Source organism: Marmota flaviventris, chromosome 19 (genome assembly GCF_047511675.1).
Source record: "Marmota flaviventris isolate mMarFla1 chromosome 19, mMarFla1.hap1, whole genome shotgun sequence".
Lineage (NCBI taxonomy): Eukaryota > Metazoa > Chordata > Mammalia > Rodentia > Sciuridae > Marmota > Marmota flaviventris.
The window spans coordinates 22,040,298-22,053,486 of NC_092516.1; positions in this window are offsets into that span (position 1 = coordinate 22,040,298).

The window sequence follows — 13,189 nt, forward strand, 5'->3', positions numbered from 1 at the left end:
AACTAAAAAATATTTAAAAAGAGGCAGTGTAGAAAAATGGAAATGTTTGGGATATCAAAAATTCAAGATATTGCTGGGCGTGGTGGTACACAACCAGTATTCCCAGCTACTTGGAAGGTAGAGGCAGAGAAATCACAAGTTTGAAGCCAGACTAGGAAAGTTAGTGAGGCTTTGTCTCAAAATAGAAATAAAAAGGGCTGATGATGTAGGTCAGTGGCAGAGCACCCCTGGGTTCAATTCCCAGTACTGCAAAAGAAAAAAATATCAAAATGTGGGGAGAAATGTAATACAAGTGTAAAGTTTTATAAATTAGTATTCTTTTCTTTTTTCACATAAAATTCTTTAATATAAAATATTTTAAGTGTACAGAAAATGTAGACATGTTCACAAAATAAATACCTGTGTTCTCAATACAGTTTAATCAGATACTAATGCTTTCCATATTTGCTAAAAAATGTTTTAAAAAAGATTAGATAATGCAGGTAGAATTGAGTTACCTAGTATACCTCCTCTATGATACTTTACTCTCTGCAAACCCCCCCCTCCAAAAAAACCCCATCATTCAGAATTTGGTATTTATTATTCCTGTGCATATATGCATGGGATTATTACATTTGCATCCATAAAATATATACAATTTCTGCATATTTTAAATAATATAAATTGTGTTAGACATTATATATCTTGTTGCAACTTGCTTTAATTTATTTATTATTATGATAAATATTCTTTGTAAGAGTAAAAAATGAAAAACAACCATAAATAGAGGGATGATTAAATATCTTGTGGCACATTTCCATACTAGAATGCCAAACAGATATATTCCAAAGAGCTAGCTTTACATTTTGCATAGAGTTTCTTTTGTAATACAGTAGCAAACCTCTGTGAGTTTTAAAAATAGGTGTCTCTCTTAAAAGCAGAATGGATTTTTTTTAGTCAGTTAAGCTCTGTATTTTAAAAGCAAATTTAAACCTCTTGCAATTATTGTTATTTACTGATACTATTGAACTTACTTTGACCATCTAATTTTGTTTTTCGATTTGTTCTAATTAGTTATACATGAAGCAGAATGCATTTCAACTCAAATGGAACACAACTTCTCATTTCTCTGGCTGTATATGATGCAGAGTCACACCATTTGTGCAATCATACATGTACATAGGGTATATACATGCACATTCCACCATCTTTCCCACCTCCACACCTCCTCCCCTCCCCTCACTCCCCTCTGCCCACTCTAAAGTTCCTGCATTCTTCCCTGGATCTCCCCAATTATGGATCAGTATCCATATATCAGAGAAAACATTTGGGGATTGGCTTATTTTGCTTAGCATGATATTCTATTGTCAAAATGGCCATACTACCAAAAGCATTATACAGATTTAATGCAATTCCTATTAAAATCCCAATGACATTTTTCATAGAAATAGAAAAGGCAATCATGAAATTCATTTGAAAAAATAAGAGACCTAGAATAGCCAAAACAATCCTTAGCAAGAAGAGTGAAGCAGGAGGCATCACAATACCAGAGCTGTACTACAGAGCTATAACAACAAAACCAGCATGGTATTGGTATTAAAATAGACATGAAGACCAATGGTACAGAATAGAAGACACAAGGACAAACCCACATAAATACAGTTATTTCATACTAGACAAAGGCAACAAAAACATACATTGGAGAAAAGATAACCTATTCAACAAATGGAGCTGGGAGAACAGGAGATCCATATGTAGCAAAATGAAATTAAACCTCTATCTCTCACCATGAATAAAACTCAACTCAAAATGGATCAAGGTCCTAGGAATTAGACCAGAAACCCTAATAGAAGAAAAAGTAGGCCCAAATTTTCATCATGTTGGCTTAGGACCTGACTTCCTTAATATGACTCCTAAAGCACAAGAAATAAAATCAAGAATCAATAAATTGGATGGATTCAAACTAAAAAGCTTCTTCTCAGCAAAAGAAACAATCAATAATGTGAAGAGAGAGCCTACAGAATGGGAGACCACATGCACATCAGATGAACTAATCTCCAAATTATATAAAGAACTCAAAGAAACTTAGCAGCAAAAAACCAAATAACCCAATCAATAAATGGGCTAAGGAACTGAACAGAGACTCCACAGAAGAAGATATACCATTGAGCAACAAATATATGGAAAAATGTTCAACATCTCTAGCAACTAGAGAAATGCCAATCAAAACTACAATTTCATCTCACTCTAGTGCAGGGAGATCCAAGATGGCGGACTGGAGGGAGGCTACATTCCTCAACTCTCTGTGACTTGGGATTCAAGCAGAGGGAATACTGTTTCTTTGCAAGGCAGCAGTTGCTGCCCACTGACTCTCTGTTGTTTACCCTTTAATTCATTGAAGGTGATCCCTGTAATCTACTAGCATATCGTCCACCATTTGAGCACAGATCACTTGTCTGTCAGATTGTTGTTGGGCTTGTGTGTGCCACGCTGGGTCTAGAAAGCCTGTGGAACCCTAGAGACTAGGACAGTTCCTTAGGGGGAGCTCAGGTTGAAGAAACTGGAGAAAATATGGCTCTCTCCAGCTCAGTGAGTCCTGAAATGCATGGGGATTGAAGAGGCTGGCTACAATGAGTAGGAAGACTGGAAGAAGGTGTGAGAGTTTTTGCTATTGGCTTACCCACCTGGAGCTACCATCAATCTTTAGACAACTCTACCTACTGGTGGAGAAGGTAAGCGGAGGAAAAAAATATATATCTATATCAATCACTGAGAATCAAACCCAGTGCCTCACACATGTGAGGCAAGTGCTCTATCACTGAACTACAGCCCCAGCTGAGAAAATGTTTGAAAGCCAACTGAAGCTATCATTCAATTTTCCATTGAGACTTTCCCTTTTTTTTCTTTATCCATTGCCCTCTGTCTCACATCTCTACCATCTTTGAATCCAAATACTTTTCATACATCAATTTATTGAGGAATGAGGTACCTGAATAGTATATTACAGTTTTGTTGTGTATCCTTATATTTTTACTTTAAAAAAAAACAATAAATATATACACATGTATGTATATATAATAAATAAATATAATTATATTTATTTATTTTCTGTAATACTGGGTGACTTTAACACACCTCTCTCACCACTGAATAGATCTTCCAAACAAAAACTAAACAAAGAAACTATAGAGCTAAATAATACAATCGATGATTTAGACTTAATGGACATATATAAAGTATTTCATCCATCATCGAGCAAATATACCTTCTTCTCAGCAGCACATGGATCCTTCTCTATCATAGACCATATGTTATACCACAAAGCAACTCTCAGCAAATATAAAAAGATAGAAGATACTACCCTGCATTCTATCAGAGCATCATGGAATGAAATTAGAAATCAATGATAAAATAAAATAGAAGTTACTCCAACACTGGACACTAAATAATATGCTATTGAATGAACAATGAATGGCAGAAGATATCAGGAAGGAGATAAAAAATTCTTAAAGGTAAATAAGAACATCAACACAACATATAAAAATCTCTGGAACACTATGAAGGCAGTGCTAAGAGGAAAGTTCATTGCATTAAGCTCATTCATTAAGAGAATAAAAAGGTCAACAAATAAATAACCTAACATTACATCTCAAAGCCCTAGAAAAAGAACAAACCAACACCAAAAGTAGTAGAAGACAGGAAATAATTAAAATCAGGACTGAAATCAATGAAATTGAAACAAAAGAAACAATTGAAAAAATTGACAAAAACGAAAAGTTGGTTCTTTGAAAAAATAAATAAAATTGATAAACCCTTTGCCATGCTAACAAAGAGAAAGAGAGAGAAAACTCAAATTACTAAAAATTTGTGATGAAAAAGGAAATATCACCACAGACACTATTGAAATACAGCAGATAATTAGAAACTACTTGGAAAATTTATACTTCAATAAAATAGAAAATCTCAAAGACACTGACAAATTTCTAGAGACATATGATCTACCCAAATAGAATCAGGAGGATATACACAATTTAAACAGATCAATTTCAAGCAAGGAAACAGAAGGTGCCATCAAAAGCAAACCAACCAAGAAAAGCCCAGCCAATGAATTCTCAGTAGAGTTCTACAAGATATTCAGAGAAGAACTAATACCAATTACTCCTCAAATTATTCCATGAAATAGAAAAGGAGCAAACCCTACCAAACTCATTCTATGAGGCTAGTATCACCTAGATTCCAAAACCAAAGACACATCAAAGAAAGAAAATTTCAGACCAATATCTCTGATAAACATAGATGCAAAAATTCACAATAAAATTCTGGCAAATTGCATACTAAAGCATATTAAAAATATAGTGCACCACAATCAAGTGGGGCTTGTTCCAGGGATGCAAGGTTGGTTCACCATACGGAAATCAATAAACATAAGTCATCACATCCATAGAGTTAAAGACAAGATTCATATGATTATCTCAATCAATGCAGAAAAATGTATTTGACAAAATACAGCACCTCTTCTTGTTCAAAACACTAGAAAAACTAGGGATAATAGGAATATACCTCAACGTTGTAAAAGCTATCTATGCTAAACCCAAGGCTAGCATCATTCTAAATAGAGAAAAATTGAAAGCATTCCCTCTAAAACTGGACCAATATGGCAATGTCCTCTTTAACCACTTCTATTCAACATAGTCCTTGAAACTAGCCAGAGCAATCAGACAGACAAAGGAAATTAAAGGAATACACATAGGAAAAGAAGAATTCAAACTATCACTATTTGCAATGACATGATTCTATATTTAGAAGATCCAAAGAATTCCTCCAGAAAAATTCTAGAATAAATTAATTCATCAAAGTAGCAGGATATAAAATCAACACCCATAAATCAAATGCATTTCTGTGCATAAGCAATAAATCCACTGAAAGAGAAATTAGGAAAACTACCCCATTCACAATATCCTAAAAAATACTTGGGAATCAATCTAGCAAAATAGGTGAAAGACCTCTAAAATGAAAACTACAGAATACTAAAGAAAGAAATTGAAGAAGATGGAAAGATCTCCCATGCTCTTGGATAGGCAGAATTAATATAGACAAAAGGTCATACTACCAAAATGTTATACAGATTTAATGCAGTTCCTATTAAAATCCCAATGACATTCTTCACAGAACTAGAAAAAGCAATCATGAAATTCATTTGTAAAAATAAGAAACCCAGAATAGCCAAAGCAATCCTCGCAAGAAGAGTGAAGCAGGAGGCATCAGAATACCAAACCTTAAATTGTATCACAGAGCAATAGTAACAAAAATGGTAATGGTATGGATACTAAAATAGACACGTAGACCAATGGTACAAAATAGAAGAAACAGAGACAAACCCACATAAATACAATTATCTTATACTATACAAAGGTGCCAAAAACATATATTGTAGAAAAGATGGTCTATTCAACAAATAGTGCTGAGAAGACTGGAAATCCATATATAGCAAATTGAAATTAAACCTCTATCTCTCAATCTGCACAAAAATCAACTCAAAGTGGATCAAATACTTAGACAGTAGAATAGAGACCCTGCACCTAACAGAAGAAAAAGTAGGCCCAAATATTTATCATGTTGGCTTAGAACCTGACTTCCTTAGCAAGACTGCTAAAGCACAAGAAGTAAAATAAAAAATCAACAAATGGGATGGATTTTAGTTTAAATTTAAAGCTTCTTCTCAGCAAAGGAAGCAATCAGTAATGTGATGAGAGAGCCTACAGAATGGGAAAAAATCTTTACCATATATATACCTCAGATAAAGCACTAATCTCCAGGATATATAAAGAGCTCAAAAACTTAACACCAAAAAACCCCAAATAACCCGGATCAATAAATGAGCTAAGGAACTGAACAGAGACTTCACAGAAGAAGAAATATAATTGATCAACAAACATATGAAAAAAAAGGGGCTGGGATTGTGGCTCAGTGGCAGAGTGCTTGCCTAGCATGTATGAGGCACTGGGTTCAATTCTCAGTATCACATATAAATAAATAAAATAAAATAAATTTTAAAAAATGACAAAAATGTTCATCTCTAGCAATTAGAGAAATGCAAATCAAAAGTACTCTAAGATTTCATCTCACTCCAGTTAGAATGGCAATTATCAAGAATACAAGCAATATTAAGAGTTGGCAAGGATGTGGGGGAAAAGGAACACTCCTACATTGTTGGTGGGACTACAAATTGGTGCAACCACTATAGAATGCAGTATTGAGATACCTCAGAAAGCTTGGAATGGATCCATCATTTCACCCAGCTATCCCACTCCTTGGTTTACACCAAAAGGACTTAAAATCAGCATACAATAGTGACACAGCCACATCCATGTTTATAACAGCTCAATTCACAGTAGCTAAACTATGAAATCATCCTAGATGCCCTTCAATGGATGAATGGATAAAGAAACTGTGGTACATACACACAGTAGAATATTACTCAGCCTTAAAGAAGAATGAAATCATGGAATTTTCAGGTAAATGGATAGAGATGGAGAATATCATACTAAGCAAAATAAGCCAATCCTATAAAACCAAAGGCTAAATGTTTTCTATTTTTCTATCTTTATTAGCAATGTTAAGGTGCTATTATTTCAAAAAAACTTGTTATAATCAAAAGACTTATTTTGTAAGCCTCATGGGAATCATGAAGCAAAATTTTCAAATAATAAGCAAAAAAGTATTTGTTTTTTAAGGATTGGCTAGCTTCACTTAGCATAATCTGCTCTAATGCCATCCATTTCCCTGCAAAATCCATGATTTTGTGGTTTTTTAGTGCTGCGTAATACTCCATTGTGTATAAATGCCACATTTTTTTTATCCATTCATCTATTGAAGGGCATCTAGGTTGATTCCAGAGTCTAGCTATTGTGAATTGTGCTGCTATGATCATTGATGTGGCAGTATCCCTATAGTATGCTCTTTTAAGGTCCTCAGGGAATAGACCGAGAAGGGCGATAGCTGGGTCAAATGGTGGTTCCATTCCCAGCTTTCCCAGGAATCTCCATACTGCTTTCCAAATTGGCCGCACCAATTTGCAGTCCCACCAGCAATGTACAAGTGTACCCTTTTCCCCACATCCTCGCCAGTACTTACTGTTGTTTGACTTCATAATGGCTGCCAATCTTACTGGAGTGGGATGGTATCTTAGGGTGGTTTTGATTTGCATTTCTCTGACTGCTAGAGATGGTGAGCATTTTTTCATGTACTTATTGATTGATTGTATGTCCTCCTCTGAGAAGTGTCTGTTCAGGTCCTTGGCCCATTTGTTGATAGGGTTATTTGTTATCTTATTGTTTAATTTTTTGAGTTCTTTGTATATTCTGGATATTAGGGCTCTATCTGAGGTGTGAGGAGTAAAAATTTGTTCCCAGGATGTAGGTTCCCTATTTACCTCTCTTATTGTTTCTCTTGCTGAGAAAAAACAAATGCCAAATGTCTTCTTTGATATAAAGAGAGCAACTAAGAACAGAACAGGGAAGAAGAGCATGAGGAAAAGATTAACATTAAACAGAGACGAGTGGGGGGAGAGAAAGGGAGAGAGAAGGGAAACTGTATGGAAATGGAAGGAGACCCTCATTGTTACACAAAATTACATATAAGAGTTTGTGAGGGGAAAGGGAAAAAAAAGGGAGAGAATTAAACAACAGCAGATGGGGTAGAGAGAGGGAAGATGAGAGGGAAGGGGAGGGGGGATAGTAGGGGATAGGAAAGGTAGCAGAATACAACAGTCATTAATATGGTATTATGTAAAAATGTGGATGTGTAACCGATGTGATTCTGCAACTTGTATTTGGGGCAAAAATGGGAGTTCATAACCCACTTGAATCAAATGTATGAAAGATGATATGTCATGAGCTTTGTAATGTTTTGAACAACCAATAAAAAAAAATAAGCAAAAAAGTAAACAAGGAATCAAAACATGCTACTAGGAAAAATCACTTAACCACAAAGGAACACTGTAAGAGAAGAAGAAAAAGAAATGAACTACAATAAAGGTAGAAAACAAGCAACAGAATGGCAGTACTGAGACCTTACTACTTGATAATTACCTAAATGTAAATCCACTAAATTCTCCAATTAAAAGACATACAAAATTATCTGGAAAATAAATCAAGAAGGCAATCCCATTTACCATTGCTACAAAACAAAACAAAAACTTAGGAATAAATTTAACCAAAGACAAAAAGATTTCTACAAGGAAAAGTATATAAGGCATTGATGAATTGAAAATGACACAAAAAGTTTGGAAGAATTAATATTCTTAAAATGTCCATACTACTCAAAGAAATTAGAGATGTGATATGGTTAATAAGAAACCACAAAACTCCTGAAAACCAAAGCAATCTTGAACAAGAACAAAGCAGGAGGCATTATATGATCTAGAGAGATTAGAAATGAACCCACACATCTGTAGCCAACTGATCTTCAATAGAGGCGCTAAGAACATGCAATGGAGGACAGTATCTTCAATAAGTGCAGTTGGGAAAAGTGGATATGCATATGCAGAAGAATGAAACTAGATCTCCCTCTCTCACCACACACACAAATCAACTCAATATATATATATATATAAAAGACATTAATATAAGCCCTGAAACTATACAACTACTAGAAGAAAACATATGTGAAAACCTTCAGTACATTGAGATAGGCAAGGATTTTTTTTTGATAAGACCTCAGAAGCACATAAAATAAAATAAAAATAGACTAAAGGGATTACTTCAAACTAAAAAATTCTGTACAACAAAGGAAATAGTCAACAGAGTGAAGATACAATCTATGAAATGTCCATTCTGACAAAGAGTTAATTGCCAGAATGGACAAAGAACTCAATTTGATTAATAAGTAAATCTATTTGGACAATGGAGCCAAATTGATATTTCTTAAAAGAAGATATAAAAATGGCCAAGACATTAGAGCAGATTATGCTAAGTGAAGCTAGCCAATCCCTAAAAAACAAATGCCAAATGTCTTCTTTGATATAAGGAGAGTAACTAAGAACAGAGTAGGGTCGAAGAGCATGAGAAGAAGATTAACATTAAACAGGGATGAGAGGTGGGAGGGAAAGGGAGAGAGAAGGGAAAATGTATGGAAATGGAAGGAGACCCTCAGAGTTATACAAAAGTACATACAAGAGGAAGTGAGGGGAAGGGGAAAAATAATACAAGGGGGACAAACGAATGTCAGTAGAGGGGGCAGAGAGAGAAGAGAAGAGGGGAGGGGAGGGGAGGGGAGGGGGGATAGTAGAGGATAGGAAAGGCAGCAGAATACAACAGACACTAGTATGGCAATATGTAAATCAATGGATGTGTAACTGATGTGATTCTGCAATCTGTATAGGGGGTAAAAATGGGAGCTCATAACCCACTTGAATCAAATTGTGAAATATGATATATCAAGAACTATGTAATGTTTTGAACAGCCAACAATAAAAAATTAAAAAAAAAAAGAAAAATTAAAATATATTTGCTATGAAAAAAAATAAATAAATAAAAATGGCCAAGAGGTATATAAAAATGATCATCATCATTATTATCAGGGAAATGCTAATAAAAACCACAATGAAATATCACCCTCACTCCAGTTAAAATGGTTGTTGTCAAAGACAAAAGATAACAACAAGTGTTGGTGAGAATATGGAGAAAAAGAAACACAGTTGGTGCAGATAAAAATCAGGACAACAATTTAAAATAGTATTATGGTTCCTAAAAAATTAAAAATAGAATTACCATATGAGGGCTAGGGAGTGTGGCTCAAGCGGTAGCGCGCTCGCCTGGCATGCGTGCGGGGCCGGGGTTCGATCCTCAGCACCACATACAAACAAAGATGTTGTGTCCGCTGAAAACTAAAAAATAAATATTAAAATTCTCTCTCTCTCTTAAAAAAAAAGAAATTAGAATTACCATATGATCCAGCAATTCCATTACTGGAAATATATCCAAAGGAAATGAAATTGGTATGTTGAAGAGACATCTGCTCTCTCATGTTTATTATAGCACTATTCACAGTAGCCAAGAAATGAAGCCACCTGAGTGTTCATCAACTGAAGAATGGATGAAGAAAATGTGTTATGTGTGCATAATGGACTGCCATAAAAGGATGAAGTCCTGTCATTTGTGACAGTGTGGATAAAACTGGAGATTATTATTTTAGGTGAAATAAGACAGACACAGAAAGATGTGTACTGCATGGTCTCATGGTTTCATGGTTCATGGAATCCAAAGAACATTATCTCATAGAAGTTGAGATACAGTGGTTCACAGAGGCTGGAGAGGGAAGGGGATAGGGAGGAATGGGGAAGGTTGAACAACAGGTACTACCTTCTCCTTAGACAGGCAGAATAGGTTCTGGTGTTCTATCCTGCAACAGGGTAACCATAGATAATGATGATGGTATATTTTTTAAAAGCTAGAAGAAAGGATTTTGAATGTTTTCACTGTACAGAAATGATAAATATTTGAGATAGATATATTTTCCCTTATTTGAACATGACACAATGTACACATGGAAAAATATCACATGGTTGCCCATAAACAAACTTTTGTGCCAATTTAAAACATTTTTAAAAATTAAAAATTTTTAAAAAATAAGATTGGGTTATATCAATTGCCACAACAAATAGTAGCAAATACACATAACTGAGCTGCAAAAGTGAAAAGACAAGAATTATTAAATCCCCTGTGTGTGTGTATGTGTGTGTGTGTGTGTGTGTGTCCTATTCCTTTTCCTGAGTAACATTCTGTCATTCATGAAATTCATTCATGCACCAAGGATTAACTGTGTGCCTCTTATTGTCAAACACTGTGCTGAGAGCTGGGGGTAGATAGAAGGTTTACAACACAGAACAATGGAGAAAGCCTATAGTTCCTACCCCAACACTTGGCACATCAAAATATTCCATCTCCCCACCCCCCAAGAATCTCCCGGGGAGACTTACCAAATAAGAGATGACTACTTCCTCTTTTGGGTCATTCTGCTACTTAATAAAACTTCCAAGATGTCGTCTTCTAGGGTGCAATCTTGTCAGCTGGGACCCTTTTATGTTTGTCTTGTTTCCCATACTAGATGGCCAAGAGCTTGGGTCTTGTGATCAGTGTGTGTGTGTGTGTGTGTGTGTGTGTGTGTGTGTGTGATGAATGAGTGAAGTTGTGTAGACAGCAGAAAGTAAAATCATTAGCAGTCTGTGGTTAAGACTTCAGCACCGTAAATTCTGTCCTTGGCTTGTACTAGCCAGGTGACCCAAGGAAAAGGATTCAACTTCTCTGGGCTTCCATTCTGCATCTGTGGTATGGGGATGATAGACTCCTTTGCAGGACTACTGTGAGAATTCAGTGAGCTAATAGAAAGTGGAGAGAGATATAAATGTTAAGTATTATGACAGCTCCTTTGTTCTGCCATAGAGATGTTATTACCCTATGCTTGCTTTTCCCTTTCATGGTCCAAGCTTTCTAACCATTGGCTAAAGTCCTCTAGCACTCCTAAAGCATCCCTCCAGAATTCTATGCCCAGGAGTGCAGGAAGAACCAGGTGCTTTTGGAAAGGATCCTCTTTATGAGTTCCTATGTATGTGTATGTTTCTACTCTATAGATAGAATTAAAATAAATTCTTTTTAAAGAAAATCCTGGGCTAGACAGCATTTTTTCCTTCAAAGACAGATTGCATGTGGCAAGAGGAAGGATAGCAGTTGTGGGGTGGGTCCAGTCAGGCTGCGTGGGTCAGAATAAGATGGAAACGGACTGAGAAATCCAACCCTAGGGCTTCTTCCCACAAGGTTTCTGTTCTCTTTTTCCCACCCAGTAGGCAGCAGATAAAACAGAGACATGAATTAATTTGGACACAGAACCTACTTTGGAGAAAGCCTACAGTCCCTACCCCAACACTTGGCACATCAAAATACTCTATCTCCCCACCCGCAAGAATCTCCCTGGGAGACTTACCAAATAAGAAGCTTCTGCTTCTGATGTGGTTTCTCCACTCTTTACACTATGACACATATATGCCAGATCAGATGAAGCCCTTCCTGCCTTTCACCCTGCTGGAACCTTCTTCAGCACCTCTGAGCTCAAGGATGTAGCAGAAAATTATTGAGTAGGGAATGCCAAACTCTCCAAATGGCTGCTCTTCAAACTCTCCCATACCCTCTGTGTGGCTTTGATCTCTTGCCACAGGTTTGGTCTGGGCTCTGTGCACACAGGGGTGCCAGACAGAGAGAGCTGGCTTTGGCTGACTCATAGTCTCACTGGGCTGAGGAGATGGGCAGCACCTCTGCCCCTTTCTGCTTATGCCATCCCCTCAGTTCCTGCCCTTTGGAAAGGAAATGTCACAGTCATGATGCACTGAAATAAGGCTGTAAGTTGCAATACCCTAAGGTCCTGGCAGGAGCCTCACTGTTCTCATCTGTAAAATGGATGGGTTATATTAAGAACACTTTGTGTTCTGCACTTTAATGATCTGAAGTTGTCCTTGGCAAAAGTGAGCTATCTTACTTTGGTTTTTCTCTGGTTAGAATTCACCTCAAATCAGCCTCAAGTATTACAGAAGCATGTTGGGTGGCTTGAGAGAAGAAGTGTGGTCTTATTCTTCCAGTATTCTTGTCACTTCCCTCACCCACTAAGGGTAAAGCCAAATCTTGAGGAAAGGGAGCAACAAAAAGGTCAGAATTTGTGTTATCTTGGAGGGCCGAGGCCTCTTTGGCATTCACTCTGTCCGGAAGACTAGCTTTATCCAGATCTTGGACCACTTCCCTCCCACACACCTTTTTTAAAAAATATTTTTTTAGTTATACATGGGCACAATATCTTTATTTTGTTTATTTATTTATTTTTATTTTTATTTTTTTTAAGAGAGAGAAGAGAAAGAAAATTTTTTAAATATTTATTTTTCAGTTTTTGGTGCACACAACATCTTTATTTTTATTTTATGAGGTGCTGAGGATTGAACCCAGCGCCCTGCGCATGCCAGGCTTGAGCCACATCCCCAGCCCCTTGTTTATTTATTTTTATGTAGTGCTGAGGATCGAACCTAGGGTCTGATTGCTCTACCGCTGAGCCACAACCCCAGCCCCCATCTTTTATTTAGCAGGTTTTTCTGTTACTACTTCCTTCTTGGAATTCAACCCTTTCTCCTCCCACCCCCTTCAAATTTTCTTTAGCTACACATATTCCAGCC